Raw genomic sequence first — 13,118 nt, 5'->3', positions numbered from 1 at the left:
TCACGGAAGTGAAAATCACGCCGTTGAAACGCGAAGGGCGATATGCGAACTGAATCCTGTAGCCTCTTTCTATGGTCTTTTGGACCCATGGGGAGATATTTGGCAGTAGCTTCCATGCTGCCAGCTTCTCTGAAAGGGGCACTAATTTTGACACTTCGTTTTGTTGGGGGGTTGTTAGATGTTTGGCGTCCTGAAACGTGGCAGGAGGCGACCGAACATCCAACATCTTGAAGACAAAAGACCTGAGGATGTTTCCGTGTCACATCTATTTATAACCTCCAGGTGTTCGTGATCGGGTGACGTCACCTGACCGAGGTTATATAAGCCAAACTTTGGCGTGTTTGACACACATGCTTCAACAAAATACGTTCTCATTAGCGCATTCAGCACAGCATCAAGAGTAGCTTTTGATAGGGAACTTTGCAATGCAAATCAGTTGCTCAATAAAGCCACTTTTGTATTCTTTGAGCCAACGCATGCAGCCATGTAATGCAATTTAGGACAAATCAAACAACATTTATTGTCCATTCTTTAGCAATTCCATTGAACTGGAATTGCTCAGACCAAAATAAACTTGTTGTTTCATATAGGCCAGGGATTCTCAGATCTGGCTTACTTTCCTGGAGTGTTTAGTTATTACCCTAATCAAACACAGTTGAGTACGTTTGATTAAAGTTGGAGCTAAACTCTGCAAGAAAGTGGATCTCATAAACCATATTTGAGGTGTAAATGGCATGAGATGGTATTTTTTAATACAAATCTTGTGGGCAGTTTTCCTCTTTACCATTAGGGATGTGAGGGTGTTGTAGGTTTCCTGAAGTAAAGGGAGTCCTGCCGTGAATGCAGAATAAGTGAGGGCTGCCTGTGCAAGGCCAGCACTAAGCTGGTGGAAAGACTACAAAAATATTATACACAAAAAAAGTACCCTTACATTAACAGGGCCTTTCGCACCAACTGAAAATACAGTACTAATGTACTGGAAGGGTTTTGTGCGAACTATTTCCTAGTGCCATTTGAAAGGGTGCATTCATACCCACAGCAGGTAGTAAGAAGTGACATAAGCCAGACGACAAGGGAAATAAAAAAGAATGCTGTAGAGGCCAAGGGGCCAAGGGTGCCTCAGCTTGGACTGTTTAGACATTACCCTAATTAAACACAACAGATTTAATCATTTAGGCATTTTTGTAAACTGCATGGGTTGTGTGTTGAAGCATGGTTGGAGCTAAACTCTGTAGGGTGCTGCCCACCAAGAAGTGAGTTTGACATGCTTGGGATAGGGCTATAAAACTCAAGACATTTGGGCTGTTGCCAGGCAAATTAAACCATTATCAAAAATGAATCTTTTCAATGCAGAAGAAACACAGAAGCTTCATCAGAGGTGACATTTAGATGGACATGAAAACATCTAACTTGCAGTTACAAACAGAAATAATGTTGAAATTATATATAAAAAAAGCAAAAACTTACTTTAAATGTGAAATTTAGGTGTCAGCAAATAATTTAAAATTTGATTCATTCAACGTAAACAGTTTTTGCTCAGATATGCAAACTGTGCTATGACCGATATAATAAATATTTTTTACTGGATATTGTCATCTGAAAAAGTAAGTATGCCATGCTTTGTTCTGACTGGTAAAAAGCGTTATCATAAATCGTGCTATTGATGGTGATTTAATCAATTAATCAATTAGCTCACATCACATCAAACCCTGCAGATGATTATTATTGTTATATTTTATTCTCAAATTATTAATGTTAACAACATCAGTATTGCATGACTATGAGTATAGTGTGTATTAGCTTGCAGATTATTTTAACCCAAAAGTAAACTATGCTCCCTTCGACCTGTTCTTCTTTAAAATACAAATCTTGTGTAATCCCAGGCTATCTGTAATCAGAAGCACATTTAAAACTGGAATATAAGGTGAATAAGGCAAACTCAGTTTTTAAGTTTACAGACATGACGTAATGACGCAGTGCAATGCTAATGCGAAATTTCCTGCAAAAACCTACCAGTTCACTCAACTTAGAAAACATTATTACAAGCTAACCGCTGTGAATCGTGCTAAAGTAAGTTGATAGCTTTGAACACTGGCTAGTTATGTATTTTCTCAAATATTGTTTTTGGATAATGTTTTGCAAAAAAAAAAATGTTAGGGACTGCAGCTTGAACTTTTTTTTTGTTGAAGTGTTATAAAAAAAAAAAATCTGGAATACTGTAAATAACAATAGTTGTTTCAACTTGAAATGCTGTCCTAAAATTTTTTGGTTGAGTCAGGCGGGTGGCGAACAAGTTACTTCAAGTTGATACAGCTATTGTTTTTTACAGTGTATATAATCATCATGATTTTCAAGCACACCAGCACCATGATCATTTAACCAACTTTTTGAGCTTTTGGCTGTGAGGGCAGCAAAAAGCTGGCAAGCAGAAGGAAGCATGAAGTCCTTGGTAAACAGATAAAAAAACTGTGCAAACTTAACACTGGGCTTCGAGCAACTTGGGCTATGAACCTCTCCACCCATCCTCCAGACTCTAAGACCTTGTCTGTGGTTCTGGAGTGGCTTAACAGGAAGAATACGACAACTGCAGCAATTCCTTGACACATCTGTCTCTTGATGCTTTGACCCCAGCCTCAGTGCATTCCTTGTAAAATTTGCTCAAATTCTTTTGCATCATTTTAGTTCCAGAACTAAAAATACAGTACTACTATACTGGCAAGCTTTTGTGCAAACTATTTCCTAGTACCATTTGAAAGGGTGCATTCATACCCTCAGCGGGTAGTAAGAAGTGACATAAGCCAGTCAACAAGGGAAATAAAGAAGAATGCTGTAGAGTGGGAGGGATACAAAATTAAACACAACAGATTTAATCATTTAGGCATGTTTGTAAACTACATGGGTTGTGAGTTGAAGCATGGTTGGAGCTAAACTCTGTAAAGCTGTACGGTGCTGCCCACCAGGAAGTGAGTTTGACATGCTTGGGATAGGGCTATAAAACTCAAACCAGCTTTTTAAATGTTGCCATGGCAAATTAAACCACTATCAAATGAGGGACATGAAAGCTTCTAGCTTGCAGTTACAAATGCAGAAATAATGTTTTGAGATATAAAAACATAAAATGTTGAATACTCATTTGAAATTATATATAAAAAAAAATTAAGGTGTCAGCAAATAATTTAAAGTTTGATTCATTCAACATAAACAGTTTTTGCTCAGATATGCAAACTGTGCTATGTTTTTATTATTATTATTATTATTATTATTATTATTATTATTATTATTATTTATGTTGTCAAAAACAGGCAATAAGGTGTCTAAAACACAAATCGTCTCAGGTTACGAATGTAACCATGGTTCCTCTAGGGAACGAGGCGCTGCGTCTGGCAAACGCTTTGGGAACGCCTTCAGCGTGCGCCGTTCTGAACCACGTGTAAAGTCTGCCCAATGGAGGGCGGCGTCATGGACGAGATGACGTCGCCGACCAGGAAGTATAAAGTGACGCTCTGCGATGCCGGCACCAGCCTCGTAGTGAAGTAAGCGCCGGCAGGGGTGCGGGAAGTATGGCATCGGGGCGCGGCGTCTCGCTCCCTAGAGGAACCATGGTTACATTCGTAACCTGAGACGCCCTCTTCAGGAACTCGAGCTGCGCGTCAAACGCTTTGGGAACGCGAGATGCCCACGCCGCCATAATTCCAAGGCCCTGCCTGAAAAGGGGTCCTCAGACCACCCATCAGGAAAGGACAGAGGAGCCAGGAGCAGCCCTCATGTCCAAGTTATAAAACCGGGCAAAGTGGAGGGCGTGGACCACCCATGGCGTTGCAGATGTCCCCGAGGGGACACCGCTAAGATAGGCCTTAGAGGCCGCCATACCCCCTTGTAGAGTGCGCTCTGACCCGAGAGGGCATGGGAGTGCAGAGGCTTCATAGGCCAGGTGGATAGCCTCAACTATCCACCTGCTAACAGTCCGCTTAGCGGCAGCGCCACCCCTATTTGTCGGACCAAAACAAATAAGTAATTGGTCCGACCTCCGCAGAGAGCGCAGTCCTGCGCACATAAAGTGTCCAGTGCTCGCACTGGACACATGCAGTTGAACTTCCGCTGGTCTGGATCCTGGAAGGGGGGAGGACAGAAGGCCTGCAGTACGATCGGCTGTGGTGTAACAGAGGGCACTTTAGGTGTATAACCCACTCGTGGGTATAAAAAGCCTTGGACATGCCTGGGGCAAAGTCCAGGTGAGTAGGGGCCACTGAGAGGGCCTGCAGATCTCCCACCCTCCGCAGAGAGGTGATGGCGAGGAGAAATGCTGTCTTAAAAGATAAGACCGGTAAGGGAACCTCTTGAGGGGCTCGAAGGGTGCCTTACACAGAGCCTCTAACACCACAACCAAATCCCAGGGGGGAATTCTGGTCCGCACTGGAGGTCTCAGCCTCAGCACACCGTGGAGGAATCGTGTAACTAATGGGTGTTTACCCACTGAGTGGCCACCAATAGGGTCATGATATGCAGATATAGCTGCCACGTAGACCTTTAGGGTGGAGTGGGATAACCCGGTGGAGAATCTCGCCTGAAGGAACTCCAGCACTGAACCTACTGGGCAGTTAACTGGGTTTAAGTGGCGATCTCCACACCAGGAAGTGAACATTTCCCACCTCCTGGCATACGCGCTCCTCGTAGAGGGAGCTCTGGATTGGAGGATGGTCTCAACAACCTCAGCTGAAAGACCAGAGGCTATGAGTTGTGCCCCCTCAGGGGCCACACCCACAGCTTCAACAACTCCGGGCGAGGGTGAACTATTGTTCCCCCCGCCTGAGAGAGTAGATCCGGCCTCAGGGGGATCTCCCACGGATGACCGTCTACTAGGCCGATAAGGTCCGCAAACCATACTCGGCCCGGCCAGAACGGGGCTACCAACAGTAGTCTGACTCCGTCCTGGCGCACTCTCGCCAGAACCCCGGGGAGCAGGGCAATCGGGGGAAATGCGTACAGGCGACGCCTTGGCCACGCCTGTGACATGGCATCCAGTCCCAGGGAGCTGGATGAACTAGAAGAGAACCAGAGGGGACATTGTGCATTCCCTCGAGAAGCAAAGAGGTCCACCTCTGCCTGGTAAAATCTCGACCAGATCTGCTTCACCACGTCGGGGTGAAGCATCCATTCCCCCGGCCTCAACCCCCCTGTCTCGACAGGGTGTCGGCTCCGTATTGAGATGCCCAGGGATGTAGATCGCTCTCAGCGAGCAGATTTTGCCCTGGGACCACACAAGGATCTGGTGCGCCAGCTTGTTCAAGAAGCGCGAACGCAGACCTCCTGGTGGTTGATGTAAGAGACCACCGCTGTGTTGTCGGTGTGCACCAACACATGGTGACCTCTCAGGTCTGGGAGAAAGTGCTTCAAAGCACGAAATACCGCTAACATCTCTAGCAGATTGATGTGCCACCCCTGGTGGTGATCGCGCTCCACAGACCGTGGGCGGGCGCCCGTTCAATACTGCGCCCCAACCGGTTAGGGATGCATCTGTCGCAAGGGAGGTCCGCGACATAGAGCTCCTAACCTTGGGCCCTGATTCAGGAACCAAGGCTTCCTCCACAAGTCTAAGGCCCGAACTGCACGCGCGTGACACTTTGATCTTGCGGAGTGGGTTTCCCCTCGGGAGAACCCCTTGGTCCTGAGCCACCACTGTAGGGGTCTCATGTACAGCAGGCCAAAGGGTATCACGTTGGGCGCAGCTGCCATCAGGCCCAACAGTCTCTGATACTGCTTGACAGTGAATGACTGGCCTTCCTGACTCTCTCGACTGACATGAGGATTGACTGCACACGGGCAGGAGACAAGCGTGCCCACATTGTGGTCGAATCCCACACCACGCCTAGGTATGTGGTCCTCTGAGCGGGGCGCAATACACTCTTCTTGGCGTTCAGTCTCAAACCCAGCTCCCCCATGTGAGACAGAACAACATCTCGATGTTGAACTGCCATCTGCTCTGATTGAGCTAATATCAACCAATCGTCGATATAATTGAGTATGCGGATGCCCTGGAGTCTCAGTGGAGCCAGAGCTGCATCCATACACTTAAGTAAATGTGCGGGGTGAGAGTGCTAGGCGAGCGGAAGTACTCGATATTGGTATGCTACGCCCCCAAGCGAACCTCAGAAACTTCCTGTGTTGAGGAAGGATGGATATATGGAAGTATGCGTCTTTCAGATCTATGTTGACAAACCAGTCCTCGGATCTGATTTGAGTCACCACATGCTTGATGGTAAGCATTTTGAACTTCAGTCTGCTGACTGAGCGGTTCAAGACCCTCAGATCTAGGATAGGGCGCAACCCCGTCCTTCTTTGGAACAATGAAGTAGCGGCTGTAAAACCCAGATTCCACAGCATGAGGAGGGACCACCTCGATGGCCTCCTTCCTGAGCAGGATCCTACTTCCTGTTCCATCACCAGAGCCTGCTGGGGCCGACTACTGTCGGTGTGACTCCCCTGAATGTCGGTGGTGGAAAACCGAACTGAATTCGATAGCCTTTCTCTATCGTTAGTATGACCCATTGAGATACATTTGGCAGAAGTTTCCACGCTGCTAAATAATCTACTAAGGGAATCAGCCTCTCGAGGCTGACCTCTGGTGTGTGAGATACAGGTAACCCGGTGGCCTGAAACGGTTGACCGGCAGGCAGACAACGGGCTAGCTGTAAACGGGACCCCCGCAGGGGAAGCGCGTTCGGCCGTGGCGCACCTCGGGTGAATCCGGCTGGGGAAGCGTGCTGGAAGCCTCCGCACTCTGGCACGAGGGCAGAGACAGCGGAGTTACTCCCTGAGGGCCCTGAGGAGGAACGGGTGCCGTCTGACCCGGCATTAACTGATCCTCCCCAGGAGGGGCAGCCCTCAGAAGCCCTGAGCCACTCATATCAGGGCTTCTTGGCCGTGGACTTCCTGTCCAAAAAGGCCCTCAGGTCTTTAGGACCGGAAGCCCCCGGCCCAGAGCGCCGCTTCGCCCCCTGCTGTTTTTAGGGGCAACGAGAGCGACGCTCTGTTTTTGCACATGCCTATATGAGGAGCGGCACGCGGTGGGGCATCTCTCGTCCCGATGCCCCTGAGATCGACGGGAGGAAACTCTTGAACGCCGCCGCCTGTTTACGGGCCTCCTGGTACCTATCGACGACCTCATTAACGGAGTCGCCGAATAGGCCAGAAGGCTGCAGGGGCGTCAATAGGCAGACCCTGTCCCGCTCTTTCATGTCGGACAGGGTCAGCCAGAGATGCCTCTCCGCGGCCACAAGGGATGACATAGACCGCCCTACAGCACGGGCGGTCTCCTTAGTGACGCGGAGGCAGAGGTCAGCCGTCCGGCGCAGTTCTGCGATGTCATCGGACCTGACCCCTCTCCTCATCAATCTCTTTCAGCAGGTCGGCTTGGTATGCCTGCAACACCGCCATAGTGTGCATGCAAGCCCCAGCCAATCCTGCTGCCACAGTCCCTTAGCCATCAAAGCCGGCGTTGTTCTCAGCGGCCTTGATGGTAAGGTCGAGCCTTCAAAGACGATGCCGCACCGGGGACAGATAGGTAGCCAGAGACTGCTCTACCGGGGCATCGCCTTATAGCCGCACTCGCGACTCCGCCACATTACCGTAATGACTAGCAGCGGTGGGGAGAAAACACGAGCGAGTACGGCCTTCCCAGAGACCTCGACAGCTCACTGTGGAGGTCTGGGAAGAATGGAAGGCTCCGTCTCAGAGGTGGCTGCTTCGCTCTCAGAAACCTTTCATCCAATTTAGATTCCTGAGGCTCAGCAATTCGCTCGGCGGGCCAATCGATGTTTAATTTGGCAACCGCACGAGTTACCACCTCTAAGAGCTCCTCATATTGCGGCGTGTGCAACGGCGCATCGTCCACCACGTCAACATCAACCTCCTCGGAGGAAGAGTGAGCGCGAGTGGGCGTCTCCCCGTGGCCGAAGAAGCCGGAGTGCGGGCTTCGACCCACGGATTGAGCGCCGACCTGGCGGACTCCGATGGAGAAAGGGGCGAGCCCGTCTCCATCTCCTCCGCCAGATCGAGTTGCGATCCCCAGGCGTCGCTCGTCGCTCCGCCTCGGCGAGCGGTCCCGCACCCTGGGGACGCTGGTGAAGTCTCCTCGTGAAGAGAGACCTCCGGGAGCGGAGTGTTCGCAGCGGTAGCTGCAAACAATGCGGACAATCAGTCCCCTCGAGGGCTGACGCCGTGCTCGCTCCCAGGCACGCCACGCACAAGCTGTGTGTGTCCCCACCCGTGATATAACGAGGGCAGGGATCAGCACACCGCTTGAAACGCGACGGCACACCAGCGTGTTTCGCCTTAGATTTTCTCTTTAATTTCTGATCATCAGCCATATATTCTCTTTTAAGCTAGACAATACAGACAATAAATAGACAGACAATAACATGTAGCGCTTACTGAACGCAGAAAGCTGGTGCCGGCATCGCAGAGCGTCACTTTATACTTCCTGGTCGGCGACGTCATCTCGTCCATGACGTCGCTCCCCTCCATTGGGCAGACTTTACACGTGGTTCAGAACGGCGCACGCTGAAGGCGTTCCCAAAGCGTTTGTGACGCAGCTCGAGTTCCTGAAGAGGAACTCTTAAAGCTGCAGTCTGTAAGTTTTCTTACGTTGCCCTCAAAGTCTCTTTGTTGCCATCTATGTTTGAAAACCTGGTATTGCAGTTTCTTGAGGAATTATATTCTATGCCTGTTTTTTCCTGGAGCTCCAGCGCGGATTAATCCATTTTTTTTAAGGTGAAAGTGTAGCTTTCAGCTGCGGCAATCCTGTGCTTAGTAATCACAGATTCTATACTATTTTTTGAAATATATGAACCAGATAATAAGTATTTTTTACCGGATACTGTCATCTGAAAACCTAAGTATGCCATGCCTTAAGTGAACTACCCACTGGCACGTTCTGAACAAAGAGAACATTTAACTAAATGACCATAAAATACCAAACAACTTCACCGTGTTATTGATGGCGACGGAGCATCCAAAAGATTCAAAATGGACAGCCCTTGCTATACCATGCTTTAATTATGCTCTGTCCTGCCACAATATCTCTACACAATAGACACACTATACTACACAATCATCTACTCGAAAGAATAATTTCAGAGAGTTCGGAAGAAGTCAAATATAACAGCTTATTAATATTAGTCAGGTAAAGTTGTATCAATTACACAAACATTTAGAAGCCAGTTCAGAGGTGCATTTATGTCAATACAAAACATCAAATTCTCAAAGATAAATCTAGAGTAAAAGATGCATACCTGACCTTTAGAAAGTACATAGCGTGGTGTATGGAGACACACACACACACTATTAGTTCCTTACATTAATTGGTCCTTTTTTATTTATTGGTCATAGTTCACAAGCAATTCTCAATGAGGATATTTTTATATTATTTAATAATTATCAAATACCTGATAAGGAACTACCTTTGTCCTAAATTTGCTACTACTTACTGGTTAGTTAATCTTGCTTCTCTGTTAGTTAACAGTATTAAGTTAAGTGTAAGTGTAGTACCACCTATTACTCCCTGCATAGTTACTTGTTAAAGAGAGGCAGTTGTTGTCAAGGCAGAGAGGAGTCTGTATAAGACCGTTATCATCGTATTCATGAGAAATTCAGCAAACAGAGCCTTATTAAGACTCGCATTCAGATCATTCTGCCTCAGTCAGTTGTGTTGCATCCTACTAAAAGTACCCAAATTCTGTTAAGCCATATGCGTACAATTTGAAATTTCATTTAGCCAGTGTCAAGTGCATCATCCAAACAAAAAGTGTCCTTTGTCTGTCTGCTGGGCCGCATTTGACATATTTGTTGTTTGACATTTGAGACATTTGCCAGATGGGCCATGGGTTCATATTCAGATGACATATTGCAGTGAGCACGGCATCTTTGCCTAAAAAGGCCTGCATGTAATTGAATATATTTGGCCCATATTTGCTATTTTACATGTGAGCCACTTTAGGTTCACATCCATTTTATTCATACGCTGATGTACATAGTGATCTTTGCAATGAAGAAAAACTTGCATGTCTTTGTGTGTTTCTGAAGGTAAAGAGATTTGGATAACAGTTTAATGATCTATGAAGGCCAAGAATTTAAACATGCTCAAATATTCCATGTTAATGGAAGGAGTTTTAGTTGATTATAGTTTTGAGCTTTGCTGGGACATCAAGATATATCCTTACGACGATGTGACATGCCATGTCAACCACCATTAATTGAAAAACCAAAAAAGTACACTGTAAAAAAAATCCTGTAGTTTTTACGGAAAAAAACTGGCAGCTGGGGTTACCAGAATAATTCCGTAAAATATACAACAAAACAGTAATTGCTTTTACCGAATAATATGTACATTTTACAGTTTAAACCAGCATATAACACACTGGACTTCTGTTATATTTACTGGTTTAAACTGTAAAATGTATCTGTGATATTCTGAACAACATGTCAATTTTACAGTTTAAACCAGTAAATATAACAGAAGTCCAGTGTGTTATATGCTGATTTAAACTGTAAAATGTACATGTTATTCTGTAAAAGCAATTACTGTTTTGTTGTATATTTTACGGAATTGTTCTGGTAACTAAGCTACCAGTTTTTTCCGTAAAAAACTACGGGACTTTTTTTTTTTTTTCATTGTACATCAAAACCCATTTGATTTCACTAAAACATACACAATATTTTACTACGAAATCACCATTATTATAGGACTACTATATTGGAACAGAAATAAAGGCATGTCACAGATATTCTGTTAACCACACAGACTTTATTGTAAAAGTCCAACTTTTGTTAACCACAAGGCAGAACCGTCAAACATTTATCTCAAGAACATTGGTTCACTCAGAATAAAATATGTTCACACAGCATCAGAATGAAACATGTTCACACACCATCAGAATAACACCATGTGTTTCGTGTGTGAGAGTATATGTCTGTGTTAGAGTGAGTCTCTCTCTCTCTCTCTCTCTGTGTGTTTGAGAGAGAGAGAAAGTGATTTTGTCTAAGTGTGTGTGTATAAACACGTCTCATGTGTGTGACATTGTCATAAACAATGAAGAATCAAAGCCCAACTTTCGGTAATCACAAGACTGCCACAGAACCATCAAACGTAACATTATCTTAAGAACATTGGTTCACAAGAGCATCAGAATCGTGTGTGTGAGAGTACATATATGCCTGTGTAAGAGTGAGTCTCTCTCTCCCCCTGTGTGTGTGTGTGTATATGACTGCATGTAGGGGAGTATGTTTTTGAGAGGATCATCAAAGATGAACCATAGGTCATTAATGTGTTTGTTTGTGTGTATATGTGAGAGAGAGAGTACATATGTCTGTGTAAGAGTGAGTGTGTGTATGTGTGACTGTGACGGTCCCGATAATCCGCAGATTGAATGCACCTGCTGCTGCGCACAACTCTTTCCTTAAAAGAGTGTTAGCTGAAGCATTTGGCAGATTTGGGTTCTGGACTTTGGGTTTTCAGATTTTGTGTAGCGCAGGATGCCTGAGTGCAACATTGTGATGTACTGTTGGTGCAGTGTAAAAGATGCTAAAAGTAACCAAACTCCAACCAAAATCCGAAAATCCAAAGTCCAGAACCCAAATCTGCCAAATGCTTCAGGTAACGCTTTTTTTACGGAAACACTTGTGGCGCAGCAGCAGCAGGTGCATTCAATCTGCGGATTATCGGGACCGTCACAGACACACATACACACACTCACTCTTACACAGACATATGTACTCTCTCTCTCTCTCTCTCTCTCTCACACACACACACACACACACACACACACACACAGAGAGTGTGTATGTGTATGCATGCGTGTACATGTGTGTGTGTATATGTATGTGTGTGTGTGCAATGCATGTTTTTGTGCATGTTTGTGTCTGTATGTATGTATGTTTGTGGGCGGATGAGTGAGAGAGGGTGGATCATCGAACAGTCCTACTGTGAGCACCATTCATGGTCAGACAGGTCTTGTATAAGTGTAAGAACTCTCGGGTTCACATGGAGGCGGGATTTGCTGGTGTTCTCCACCTTGGTCCCCTCTCTCGGATTGATGGAAAAGAGAACAGTTAAGAAAACGAGAGAAAGAAAACCAGATTATGTAAAAAGCACAAAGGCTTCATCATAAAAAAAAAAAAAAAAAAAAACCTGCTCATTAAACATTTCCTCAACATCCAATGACAAATTATACAAACTATAAAGTCAGTATAGTTACTAAGGTTTATGCCAAATATTGAAGTTATTTTTTAATAATGTAATGAAAAAAAAAAAAAAAAAACCTCTGTAAGAACTCCAGCGTGGATGCAAGGACTACTGGATAGTGGATATTAAAGACATAGAAGCTGCCAAACATCAGACACAGGGCCGGTATGAATGATGTGATACTGGGCTGTACAATCATTCGGTCCACACTCAGCATCCATCTCTTTGCCGAGAAGCACGATTGTCCTACAAAAACAAATACAATTAACAACAAAAAGGTGAGAGGACAATGGATGTGGGTGTGTTTCTGAGACACAGTTTGGCATGTGTATGCCTGTGTGAGAGAGCACATGGTCAACTTACCACAGACAACAATGGTTGGTGTCAAGGGAACTTGGTCCATCTGCACTTCCTCCGCCAGGCATGTGTCTTCCACGTATGTGAACATCACGTCTTCCTTGCTTGCTTTCAAACCGCATTGTCCATAGTCTGATAAGTGGGCCAAATTTTAGAATTAGTGCGGGATAATGCCGCAAGTAATGATGTTTTGGCTTTAGGTGATTCTCAGGAAACAAGCCCTTTCTTGAATCCAAATAGTCTTGGATTGTGATTTCAAGATAAGCTACCTGTGGCACGGAAATCTTCTGAGCACAGACCAAATCCACAACATCTTTAAGCTGTAGCGTTAACTGCCACACATCATCATCTGGATCTTGCACCTTATCACCAATCAGCACAGGCAACAACCTCAAAAAATTCCAATTTTGCACAGCCTGACCAGAGAGTTTGCATGCAACGGGGCTGACACTGCATGGCTTAGTGAGGGCATCAGATCCTTTATATTTGAATTGTTTGATTCGCCGATTCAAAATTGAGTATG

Source organism: Puntigrus tetrazona, chromosome 5 (genome assembly GCF_018831695.1).
Source record: "Puntigrus tetrazona isolate hp1 chromosome 5, ASM1883169v1, whole genome shotgun sequence".
In the NCBI taxonomy this organism is placed as follows: domain Eukaryota; kingdom Metazoa; phylum Chordata; class Actinopteri; order Cypriniformes; family Cyprinidae; genus Puntigrus; species Puntigrus tetrazona.
This window is presented reverse-complemented; position numbering follows the sequence as displayed.